Here is a 13,088-nt window from a genome sequence, read left to right as displayed (position 1 = left end):
TGGACATGGAAAAACAGACTGGTTCCAAATAGGAAAAGGAGTATGTGAAGGCTGTAGATTGTCACCCTGCTTATTTAACTTCTATGCAGAGTACATCATGAGAAATGCTGGGCTGGAAGAAGCACAAGCTGGAATTAAGATTGCCAGGAGAAATATCAATAACCTCAGATATGCAGATGACATCACCCTGATGGCAGAAAGTGAGGAGGAACTAAAAAGCCTCTTGATGAAAGTAAAAGTGGAGAGTGAAAAAGTTGCCTTAAAGCTCAACATTCAGAAAATGAAGATCATGGCATCTGATCCCATCACTTTATGGCAGATGGGGAAACAGTGGAAACGGTGTCAGACTTTATTTGGGGGGGCTCCAAAATCACTGCAGATGGTGACTGCAGCCATGAAATTAAAAGCCGCTTACTTCTTGGAAGAAAAGTTATGACCAACCTAGATAGCATATTTAAAAGCAGAGACATTACTTTGCCGACTAAGGTCCGTCTAGTCAAGGCTATGGTTTTTCCAGTGGTCAAGTATGGATGTGAAAGTTGGACTGTGAAGAAAGCTGAGTGCCGAAGAATTAATGCTTTTAAACTGTGGTGTTGGAGAAGACTCTTGAGAGTCCCTTGGACTGCAAGGAGATCCAACCAGTCCATTCTGAAGGAGTTCTGCCCTGGGATTTCTTTGGAGGGAATGATGCTGAAGCTGAAACTCCAGAACTTGGGCCACCTCATGTGAAGAGTTGACTCATTGGAAAAGACTCTGATGCTGGGAGGGATTGGGGGCAGGAGAAGAAGGGGACGACAGAGGATGAGATGGCTGAATGGCGTCACTGACTCGATGGACATGAATCTGAGTGAACTCTGGGAGTTGGTGATGGACAGGGAGGCCTGGTGTGCTGTGCTTCATGGGGTCGCAAAGAGTTGAACATGACTGTGCGCCTGAACTGAACTGACTGAAGGCATCTAATCAGGACCAGCCATGGCCCTGAACTTCCTTGTTAGCCTGACTCACTAGAACAGAGCATCAGCCAAAGGCTTAAGCAGTGAACTGACTGTTCCTTGGTCACCCTTGACTAGTCTAAACTCTTCTCCATGCTCCCTACATCATCCATCTCAGGCAGGTGGATTTCTCACCCTCCCCGACCTTTGTGCTGAGTCTCCTGAGATGTTTATGCCAAATGTCCAGCACAGTGCCTGGCACATAAAAAAGGCCAGGTCACTGCTGGCTCTTTGCATGCCCAGAGTGGTCCCCTCATGCTCCAGGCAGAGGTCTGCCCCTCTCCCACCCTTCCAGTGGGTCCTCTGCTGTTTGTTCCTAAGAACTGAGATCTGGCCACTCCTCTCTCCCCTGGCCACTTTAGACACCTCCTGTTCACCTAGCCTCAGTCTTCTGAGCTGGCTGGCTGCGCGCATGGCACTTAATTAGGCCTGCTTTTTCCTGGTTCCTATCTGCCTTTGTTTAGTCTCCCAGTGGCTAAGTGTATGCCTGCCCTTCTGTGTCTCCTCCCAGGAGGAGGGGAAGGTAAATGGGGATAAGCCATGAGCTCCATGGAGATAAATCAGAGCTCAGAGAGCCATTTTGATGAATCAGTGCCTCGATTTCCCATGATCCTTACAATCTCCGTGTGAGGTGGGAAGTCCTGTCCTGTTTCACTGAATGGTCAAGCAACTGGCCCTTGTGTACCCAGCCATGGGGCAGTAGAGCTTCTGGAGGGCAGCGGGGTTGGAGCAGAGAGCCCTGGGACAGACCCTGAGTCCTGTGCCTCCTCCAGAGATGCTCCTCACAAGAGGTGGGGCAGGAGATTCCTTCCAGTGTCCATCCTCTTTGCTGGGTCTCGCCATCCCAGACTGAGTCTCCTAGGAGGGGACAGGTGGCTCATACTTCTGCCACTTGCTGATAAAGAAATCCTCCTTCATCCTTGTTTCTCTTCTCAAGAGCTCATTTTATTTTAGAGACTTGTAAAATCTTCTCCCTTTCTGTGTTCAAATATGTGTCTTGAATTATGTTGTAGAGAACCACCTCACTCCAGTCCCCAAGCTACTACCAAGCCATCTGTGAGGTTAATTTCTGAAAGGATAAGGGTGGCTCAACAAAGCTGCCTCCCTGTGTCCACTGTGTTCCGAAGTGAGAGGGCTTGTCAAGAGGCAACAGGGGCCGAGGAGGCACCAAGGTGTGCTCAGGATACTCCTCTTTAATGCATCCATGAATATGCAGATATGCAAATGAAACACCAGGTCTACAAACCCACTTTGGGGAGGTGGCCTGGGGATTTATTTCTGCCCAGAAAATGGTTCTGCAGAGTGGGTCAGTTACTTTTCATCGACACATGACAGTTGTTTCCACAGATTGTGATATACACTGCATGGGCAGTGTTTCTTCATTTCTTTCCCCTCCTTTCTCCCTCCCCCGCTCCTTCTTCCTTCCTTTCTTTTCTCTGTGGTTTTTTTTTTTTTTTTTTTGCTTCTTTAACTATTTTATTATGGCAACATTTAAACTTCCATGAACAGAGAGATAATTGTACATAGACCTCCCACAGATCCATCACCAGCTTCAACAATTATTAACCCATGGCTGATCTGGTTTCATCTATATCCCCGCCCACTCCCCATTTTCCAAAATTACCTTGAGTCAAATACCAGACATCATATTGCATCATCTGGAAACATTTCAAGAAGTATCTCTAAAAGATAGACTTAAAAAAAATACCACAGCATCATTATCACAGCTAATAACCAATAATATTAATTTCTAAATATTATCAAATACCCAGAAAGTGCTTTCTCATCTCTTAATTTTTGTTTCAGTTTTCCCATAGTGAGGACATTAGTCCAGTGGGTAGATCCAGGACACTCAATGAGGAGATGTTGGTTGTGGTAGTTTTGTGAAGGACACCTTTACTTGTCTACCCCAGCCCACCTCCCCAGCCTAACATCCTTCTGCAAAGATACCTGGGTCCCAACTGTCTAATCTGGAGGCTCTGCACAATCAGCTAAGTTACTTCAGTCATGTCCGACTCTGCGATCCTATGGACTGTAGCCAGCCAGGCTCCTCTGTCCATGGGATACTCTAGGCAAGAATACTGGAGTGGGTTGCCATGCCCTCCAGGGGATCTTTCCAACCCAGGGATCCAACCATACAGCCATATATTTGTAAGGAAAATGCTTTCTAGAAAATGGAATCTGGGTCCTGTGGAATCCTGTGATTTCTGTGGGGCAGGCATAGATGTCATGTGGAGGGGATTACCCTTAAGCTGTGTTGACTAAAAAAAAAAAAAAAAGCACAGGTTGAGAATTATGTTTTCAGTGGACAAAACTGAGGTCGTAAGCCCAGGACAACAGCCTTCCAGACAATTTTAAGGAACTGTTCCAAAGATGTAAGGGAGGAGCCAGGATTTATAGGAGTTTTTGCAACAAAGACCAGGTAATTAGAACATCAAAAGATTACTGTTAATTAAAGTAAAGCAGGCATCTCAATTTAATGAATTTAGCACTTTTGTATATATAAAAGATGCAAGATTCTGGGCTCATTGAAATCATTCCTTTGATATGTCCCTCAGCCACTCTGGTGACTCAGATGGTAAAGAATCCACCTGCTATGCAGAAGACCTGGGTTCAATCCTTGGATTGGTAAGATCCCTGGAGGAGGGAATGGCTACCCACTCCATATTCCTGCCTGGAGAATTCCATGGACAGAGGAAGGAGCCTGGATAGATATGGTCCATGGGTTGCACAGAGTCAGACACGACTGAGCGACTAATGCTTTCACTCTCACAGGTGTCTGACAGGATGGTCCTCCAGAATGCTGGTTTGGCTGAAAGATAGCATCTAAAATAGAGATGTAGCTGGTAGGAAATCAAAAGTCAGTCTTTGAGTTCCAGTCTGATTTCGGTCTTTAAGTGGCCATTTCATGCAATGGGAGATATGGTGGGTGGAAAGACTAGAGATGTCAAGGTTCCATGCCTCACAGTATCAAGACAGTGAAGTGGGAATGGTTTTGATCAGAAGCAATTAGTAAAGGAATTTTAAAATGATTTGTCATTAGCAATTAGGTTAAACCAGAGTCACCAAAAGGTGGGAAAAGGGTCCATATAATTTATCTGTCTAATGGTGGCCAGTCAGTGTACCTCCCCTAGGACGTGCCCACAAAAGGCCTAATGTGGGGAGTGGCACAGCTTATCTGTGAAGTTTGGCGACTAAGAGCAGTCCTTGCCAACTTTTAGACAGAAAATAGGCGAGGGAAAGATTCTTGACCCACATGGTGTTTGCTGTTGTTTCAGTAGGCTAATTTGGCCAGTGTCTGGGGAGAGGGGGCCACTGTTGTTGTTGCTGTTTTTATCACTTCTCTTAAGCTGTCTTTCACAAGTACTTGGTGTATTCGGCCTTGTTGATTTGAGTTTTAAAAAAAGATTTATACATTTTGTGTTTTCACTTTGATGATACTCTTTTTAAAATTGAAGAATCGTTGACTTACAGTGTTGTGTTAATTTCTGCTGTATGGCAAAGTGATTCAGTTATACATACATACATATATATATATATATATATATATATATATATATATACATGATGATACTCTTTATAGCTTTGGCCAGTAATAAATTTGAAAAACCTGCCTTGTACATATCAAAATTTTTCCTATCTCCTTGTCTTTTTTACAGAGGACCATGATTCTGTGTACTTTACCCTAGACCTTCTTATGCGGTTAATCAGAGATGCTGGTTAGAAGGGAGGATTAGAGGTGGCATTGAAAGGCTGACTTAGTAGACAGAGAAAGAGCCAGCAGTTATTTTTGGACGAAAATGGGAGACTGGAAAAAAGGTAAGGGATAGGGGTAAGGAGCGGGTGTCCTTGCAGAGTCAAGGACTCTTCAACAGTAATTGGTACGGCCATATATGGGCTTTATGCAGATTATACAAGCCCGGGTGAGATATGAGTCCCTTGGGTCTTCATTTTCAATGAGCCTTAGAGACGCATGTGACTTGCTTGTGGTTGAACAGGTAGAATGGCAGGGCGGGGACTGGATTTGTGTCTGGCTCTGTGTGACCTGAGGCCCAGGGTCTTAGCCACTGGTTGTCTCCTGAATGAGGCAGAGATCTATGGGGTTCTTGGCATGCTGGCACTGATAAATAAGCCCACAGAACAAAACCCCAGAGAGAACATAAGTCTTCAGAGTCATATGGAAGCAGAGCTTGAATCTCCATGTGAAATGCAAGCCCAGAGCATATATTCTAAGCAGAAAAATCTATAAAAAGTTAAAGATTAATGGACTTTAGTGAGGCTCCGGCCAGATTTAAAACGAGCAAATCTTGCCAGACCAGTGTTTTTGCCTTCGGGGGGCAGAATTATACAATGAAAAGATGAAAGGGAAGCAACTGGTCAAACACATTGATTTCCAGGCAGCACGTGACCTGTCCTCCGAGGACTTCGCTGAGAATGGACAGCGGTGCTGGCCGGAGGTGGGGAGGCCTTGGCAGGGAGGCCCAACGGGGTAGGGTGGGCTGCAGTCACCTGTTCAGTCCAGGCCTAACCTCAAGGCCTGGGTCTCTGTCCTGTCTCCTTAGAAGCAGCGGAGGTAAACACACATTTTAGGTGGCTCATAGGGGGTTTTGATTCCAACAAGAGAAGAAATAGGCCAGGAGTTCATTGATTCAGGGACAGAGAACACAGTCCAAATAGCAATATCATAATATTTGTAAAGACCCATCTCATCCATAACCCCCCTTCCTGCTACACCTTGCCCTCTGCCTCCTGACTGATAAAGAGTCCAGTGGAATGAAGAGATGGGTATTATTTTATTTTAAAACAATTTTTATTTTATATTGCAGTGTAGTTGATTAACATGCTGTTAGTTTCAGGTATACAAGAAAGTGGTTCAGGTTCACATCTATCTATTCTTGAAAAAAATTTTTTTTCCATTTAGGTTATTATAGAATATTGAGCAGAGTTCCCTGTGTTATACAGTAGGTCCTCACTGATTATCTATTTTGCATATAGTGGTGTGTATATGTCAGCCCCAAACTCCCAGTTCATCCCTCCCCTGCCGCCCACCTTTCCCCTTTGGTAACCATAAGTTTGTTTCCTATGTGAGTCTGATTCTGTTTTGTAAATAAATTCATTTGTATCATACTTTTTAGATTCTGCATATAAGGGATATCATGTTTGTCTTTCTCTGTCTGACTTTACTTAGTATGATAATCTTTAGGTTCATCCATGTTGCTGCAAATGGCACTATTTTTACGGCTGAGTAATATTCCATTTTATATACGTACCACATCTTCTTTATCTACTCTTCTCTCGATGGATATTTAGGTTGCTTCCATGTCTTGGCTATCGTAACAGTGTTGCAATGAGCGTTGGGCTGCATGAATCCTTTTGAACCAGGTTTTCTCTGAATATATGCCCAGCAGTGGGATTGCTGGATCATATAGTAGCTCTGTTTTCAGTTTTGAGGAGGTGGATTTTAGAGTCAGGCTGGTTTTAAATCCCAGGCCTACCATTTCCTAGCTGTATTATCTTGGGTAAGTTGCTTAATGTCTCTAAACCTTTACCTCACAGAATAGTTTTGAGGAACCTGGCCTTCTCACCCTCAATAAATTCTAGCTTCCTTCTTGTCCTTGTCATTCAAGGCCCTTGACCATCTGACCTCAGTATCTTTTCCCAGCCCTATATTTGTTTCCCCTTGAGTCACCTTCTTGGGCTGGTGGCTTGCTCTTATGTGTCCTCACAGCCAAGCCTCACTCATGCGGATCCTTGGCCCCCAAAGCCTTCTCCTCTTCCTCACCCATCAAGGTCCCCATGTCCCAATTTCACTGTGATCTCTTCCATGAATTCTGGGCGCCCTGAGCTCTCCCAGAGGTGTTGGTGTCATGCTGCCTCTGGTGGACAGAGCTTTGATTTCTGGAAGATCACGTGTGCACATGGGTGTATGCCTGCTTTCGCTCCCTCCACGAGACTATCAGTGCTTTGTGGCTAGTCCAGCACCTGGTCAGGAACTGGACACACAGTGGACACTCGCTGAGAGAACAGGGCAGGGGGGAACATGTCAAAGCTGCAAGGGATGGATCCTTTCAGCAAACACTGGGTACCTTCTAGGCTCCTGGAACTGGGCCAGATGCTGAGGACATTGCCATGAGCCAGACATGACCCCAAGGAAGGTAAGTCCAGTGGGGGAGACAGAAATGTAACAAGAGGAGGCTTGTACAAGATGCCCTCAAGGACAAGATGGTGGTGGAGCACAGGGATGAAGTCTTAGAGGACAAGTAAGCAAACGTCCACTTGACTGAGGGCAAAGAGGTCACTTCCAAGAGGGAAAAGCATGTACAAAATCAGGGAGGTGTAGGAAAGCTTGGCGTCTTCAAGGAAAGTGGGGGAGCATCATGTGGCTACAGCATGACTAGGGGGAGCAGGTGGGAGAGGGAAGGCATGGTCTGCCGCAGCAGAAGAAAACGCTGGGGAGACACGTGGGGCCAGGCCGCGGGGAGCCTTCGATGCTGCAGCAAGTTACTTGGCTTCTATCTTGTAGGAAATGGGAGCACTGAGAAGTTTAAGGGATGTCATCATGAGGGAAAGGAGAGACATGCAGTCAAGGTAACAGGCCCTGGGCGTGGCCAGCCTGCCCGGGAGCAATGAGATTCTGGTGTGGTGCAGTGTGCAGCAAGGTGACTCATTTGCCCACCAGGAGATTGCAAGGAATGTAGGATGGAAGCATGGTCGTCTTGTTCCTATGTGACCGCGCCCCTTGACTCTAAGGATGAGAGTAGGATGCGCGTCTTCTGCCTACCACCGATGCAAACCACCTCCATTCACTTGCCCTGTCATACTTCACCATTGAATGCATCTTGCATCTACCCGTTCACCCATCTACCCACTCATACACAGTGGCGCCTATAAACCCAGCTACCCTCTGTCCATCCTCCCAACCATCCACCCATCTTTATTTTATAACAGAGTTTTTTCACTTCAAGCCATAACCAGGAACTATAAGGGATGCAGAGAAAAGCTTGAGGCCTGTGGCTGATTGCAGACATGGCTGTAATGTACAATACTAGGTCATTCTTCTCATGGAGAGATGGTGTGGGTACATACTTCCCCATCACTTGAGCCTGGACTGGCCTCAAGACTTGCTCTGACCAGCAGGCTTTGTGGCAGGAGTGATGTCATACCAGTTCTGAGTGAGGCCTCCAGAAAAGCCTTTTGGAACAAAACCTTTAATTAAGGCCAGCCAAGATCAATTGATTGTGGCCTAGAAGCACCCAGCTAACTGCTGGACTCATGAGAAATCATAAATGGTTCTTGTTTTAAGCTGCTGAGACTTAGAGTGATTTTTTTTCACAGCCAAGGCTCACTGATACAGGGACTCGAGGGAACAACATAGTCAAAATCTTGCCTCTTCCACTGAGAGGAATTCTCTCTGCACTTAGGCTTCTGGGGTCCTGGCCAAGGCACTTGCCTTTGTTTTTCTTGGCGGACCAGGGACTGGATGTGGAGCCACCCCGGAGGAGATGTGGTAGTGTGATGATTGATGGTGAGAAGCTTCAGGGACAGCTCAAATACTTCATCTCCAATATGCCTGATGAGGATGATGGAAGATGATGCCAGCCACTGTCTGAGGCTCATGTGACAAACAAGAGACAAACACTATCTAACTTTATCCTGAGACACACAATGGGGTAGGTGTTTTCTTATCACTGTGTTATAAACAATAGAGTTGGAGAGATGAAGGTGCAGGCCACATCGTTTTAGGTTAAAAAAAAAGTCATGCTGCTAACTCAGTTCTGTGTGATCCCAAAGCCAGCATTCTTTTCTGTTATTGCTACTCTGCAGAGTGATTTCTCTGTGCTCCCCGCTTGGAGAGAAGGGGTGGGGGCGGGGTGGCTTCCATCTTTGTTGGGTTCACACCAGTTCCAGTTAGTTCTTTCCGTCTGTTTGGGATCCACCTGAGGAACTAAGGTGGCCTTAGTTATGCTTGGGCCTCTGGATGACTGGGCAATGACACTGGATCCGAGGGCAGGTGGGCGGCGCGCAGCTTGCAGGAGAGAAGACGGGAGAGGCAGGAGGTTTGGCTGTGGGGGGAGTGGGAGAGGGGTAAAATAGGAGCACAGTTGGTCACCTTTAGGCTTAGGGTTGACCCGAGATGCCCAGTGCGCCACTGAGAACCCGTGCATGGGCTGGAGACCCTCCCAGTCCAGCTCAGAGCTGGTCTACAACTCTGCCAACTGCAGCCACTGCCAGTCCACTCCAGTCTTTCCAGGTCAGACAGTCAGAATGGAGTTCTCCTCATTGACCCTCTGACCTTCCTCTGATTCAGAGGGACAGGAAACCCTTTGTCAGTTTCAGTCACCTGAGACAAAGTGACCCTAACATGAACTTGGAGGAAGGGAGGTCCCCGGGGACCAGGGTGGGGAGCGAGGGCTTTTAGAAGGTGGAGCTTGAGAGGGTCACCAGGAACGAGTGGTGATCAGAGAGGCTTAGAGAAGCAGGAAGCGCGTCCTAGGTTAGGGAGAGGGCTCACACAGACGCTGGGGAGCAGGAAACCGTGGCTGATTACAGACAGAGAGGATCTCCAGCCATGCAGAGGGGAGGGTTCGTGGATGGCCATGCAGACAACAGGCGGGAGTGAAAGAGAATGAGTGGACCTGGAGGCTCAAATGCTAACCGAGAAGTCAGCCTTTCCCCATGAGGTGATGGGAGGCTGTTGAATGCCTTTGACACCCATGTAACAGCAGCACAGTGGAAAGATAGCTTAGGAGGAGCTGTCTTGGGAGGGGGTGAAGGACAGATACTCTCCATCTTCTAAAAGCTCTACGGAGGATCAGCCAAGCTGCATGCTGAACAGGACACACCCATCTGCATGCCTTCTTCCTTCACTTGATTGAGTCTTAGATAGCATCTTCCAGAGAGACTGCTTGCCTCAGGCTCCTGGGGTTTTGTTAAAACTTAGATCCCTGGGTTTGTTTCAGCTCACTGAATCACAGTCTGGATAAGCCAAGAAAAGGGTACTTTTACCAGGCTCTCCAGATGATGCTTATGCCCCTGGCATTTTGAAGACACGACCCCTGGCATCTTTTTTTTTTCCTTACCAATTTTTAAAAATCTTTATTTTTTATTTATTAAATTACAAAAATACGATAATACATTTATTATTTCAAGGAGACTTGAAAAATACAGAACAAAGTTACATATTGTTCCATTATATATTACAATTGTTTGTTTCAAGTAGATATGTTAAGATTTTTAGTTGGTGCTTCAATATCAAACTCTCAAAAATTAATAGAATGAATGTCCAGTACTTTGGCCACCTCATGTGAAGAGTTGACTCATTGGAAAAGACTCTGATGCTGGGAGGGATTGAGGGCAGGAGAAGAAGGGGACGACTGAGGATGAGACGGCTGGATGGCATCACTGACTTGATGAACGCGAGTCTGAGTGAACTCCGGGAGTTGGTGATGGACAGGGAGGCCTGGTGTGCTGCGATTCATGGGGTCGCAAAGAGTCAGACACAACTGAGTGACTGAACTGAACTGAACTGAACAGAGAAGTAGGAAAATATAGTAGACCTGAAAAGCATTATGAACCATTCAACATCATTGAGATTTATACAATTTTCACACAACAGTAGGATACAAATTCTATTCAAGTTCCTATAGAGACTATAAACTAGGAGACACTGGAACATATCCAGAGACATAAGACCAGGTACAGAAATTTCATGGTCTAAAGGTGTTGAAGTCATAGAGTCTATTCTCTTATTACCATGGAATTATGTTAGCGATCAAAAGATATTTGAAAATAACCCACCTATTTTCAAATGCAGTATGACATTTAACAAGAGAAAGCTTTGACTTAGCCGCTGAAAGCCTCAATAAAGTTAGAAGACTAAAAAAATACAAAGGGTGATTGCAGAGAAGAAAGCATTTAAATGAGAAATATCAATATGCAAAATTAATATCAAAGATACTTTAAAAAAATCCCTTGTATTTGGAAATTAAATGTCCGCTTTTAAGTGAGGGATATATTAAAGAAGCCATAACAAGGAAAATTAGAAAATACATGTAATAGAATAAAAATGATCCCTAGCTTCTTTACTGCTCAGTTGTCCTGGACCCTCCCCTTCACCCCAACTCAGTACTAGAGGATGTTGGGGGTACTCTCCTAAGAGACTGGGGAACCTGATGGCGGGGCCCTAGGCTTTCCTGTATCTACTAGCAGGAGCTCTGTAGGTGTCTGTTAGTGCCATGATGGGAGGACCCCGTGAGCCTGACATCATTTGTGAGAAGCTAAGAGAATTGTCTGAAATCATCTCCATGGCTGGCCCAGTGGTACCACAGATGCGAATGTGCGGGCTTGGCCTGGCTGTTCCAGGAAGACAGTATTGCTCATCGCAGCCACCGTTGCCCTGTCCATGGCTGCCCTGCTGATGGTAGGCTTTCCAGCCGGACTGTGGTCTGGTCTCATTCGCTCACTGGGTGTTTGAGTTAGTTTTCCTCCCTCCCTCCCTTCCTCCTTCCCTCCTCCTCCTCTTCTGCAGTCCCCAGTTACAAGCAACAGAAACCGATTCTGGAGCATTTAAAAAATGGGAAAATACACTGGAAGGATTAGCAAGGACATAGTCATGTTTGGAGAGAGAAATAGGAAAAATAAATGAGGCCCTGTATTGGAACTGGCCACAGGATAAACCTATTCTGGCCATTTTTAGTGGTCACTGTGTTCTAGATTTAAATTGCAGGCAGTGAACATCTGGGTGTGCTCACCAGGCTGAATCCAGTGAGGAAGATAAGTCCTTAAAAGAAACGGAGGGTGCTATTAGGAAGGAGAGTAGGTATCAGGCCTTCACCAGACCATCTTGATGTCCACCCATGGGGGGCTTGGTCTGGGCACAGTGAGACACGGAGCCGCTCTTCTTTACAAGGAGGAGAACAAGTTTGATGCCATACTAGATCCGCTTTTACTCTAATCTTTACATTCCATTGCTTTGAATACAAGCTAATCACTAAAGGGAAGTTGCCTGTAAGCTTATTATACATGATGGTCCATCTCTGGGAACCCTGCCTCCCAGGTAATGAGGATTAAGCTAAAATACCTTTGTTTAGGTCACAAGAAACATCCTGACCAGGCCCACCTGGCTGCAGGAAGAAATGAACACACCCCCAAACCAGGAGTTTACCCCCTCCTCTTTTAGTGCAAAAGAAGCCTGGGTTCTAACTCCGAGAAGACGGTTCTTTGGGACACTAGTCTGCCATCTTCTCAGTCTGCTGGCTTTCTGAATAAAGTTGCTATTCCTTGCCTCAAAGACTCATCTCTCATTTATTGGCCTGTCATGGGGAGAGTCGTACAAGTTGGACTCAGTAACACTCTCAGGAAGCAGTCAAGTTAGGGAGACAGCCACAGAAACAGGGGCACCTGGGGTGGCTGGGGCTGTAGCATCACTGAGTAGAGGCTCTCCCCAGAGAAGAGAGAGGGACGTTAGAGCAGAGGTTGGGAAAGACAGGTCTCCGGGTGACATAACATCTTGCGATGCCAGGGAAATCCACACTCACCTTGCAAACATCCATTTGTACCAACTTGCCATCCTTCTGCCAAGAAGCCTGTTGAGTTTTGGCCAAGTTAGGACTCCCAGTGAGGCTGTGAGGGTCCAGCCATGGCTTCTGGCTGCTGTGGAGCATGAGGACCCGCACCTGGCTTGACCCTCCATGTCCTGTAGTCCACGCAGCCTCGAGGAGGAAGTCCCTGCCCCCTCTGCAGAATCCCGCTGAGGGGACCAGCTCACGATCCAGCTGTAGCCATTGTACTCTGCCCTTCCTGGTCCTCCCAGACCCACGGCTACTCAAGCACATGCCTGTGAGCCCTGGGGGGACTCCCTCTAGCTTCTGCCCAACCCATCCTGGGGTCTGGTCCGTCTGCCCACAGCATAAGGGAGGGTGGAGAAAGAGAGACTGACGTCTGATTGTCATCCTGACCTCCCTCCTCCTCTCCCCCCAGGAGCACATTTCCTAGCAGCACCACCTGCAGCAGAACAAGAGCAATAGGCATATACACAGACGCTAGGTTACTCTGCAATTTTGTGGTGCTCACCCGAAAGTGGGAAGTGTCCTTCAC

This window comes from Capra hircus, chromosome 1 (genome assembly GCF_001704415.2).
Source record: "Capra hircus breed San Clemente chromosome 1, ASM170441v1, whole genome shotgun sequence".
In the NCBI taxonomy this organism is placed as follows: Eukaryota; Metazoa; Chordata; class Mammalia; order Artiodactyla; family Bovidae; genus Capra; species Capra hircus.
This window is presented reverse-complemented; position numbering follows the sequence as displayed.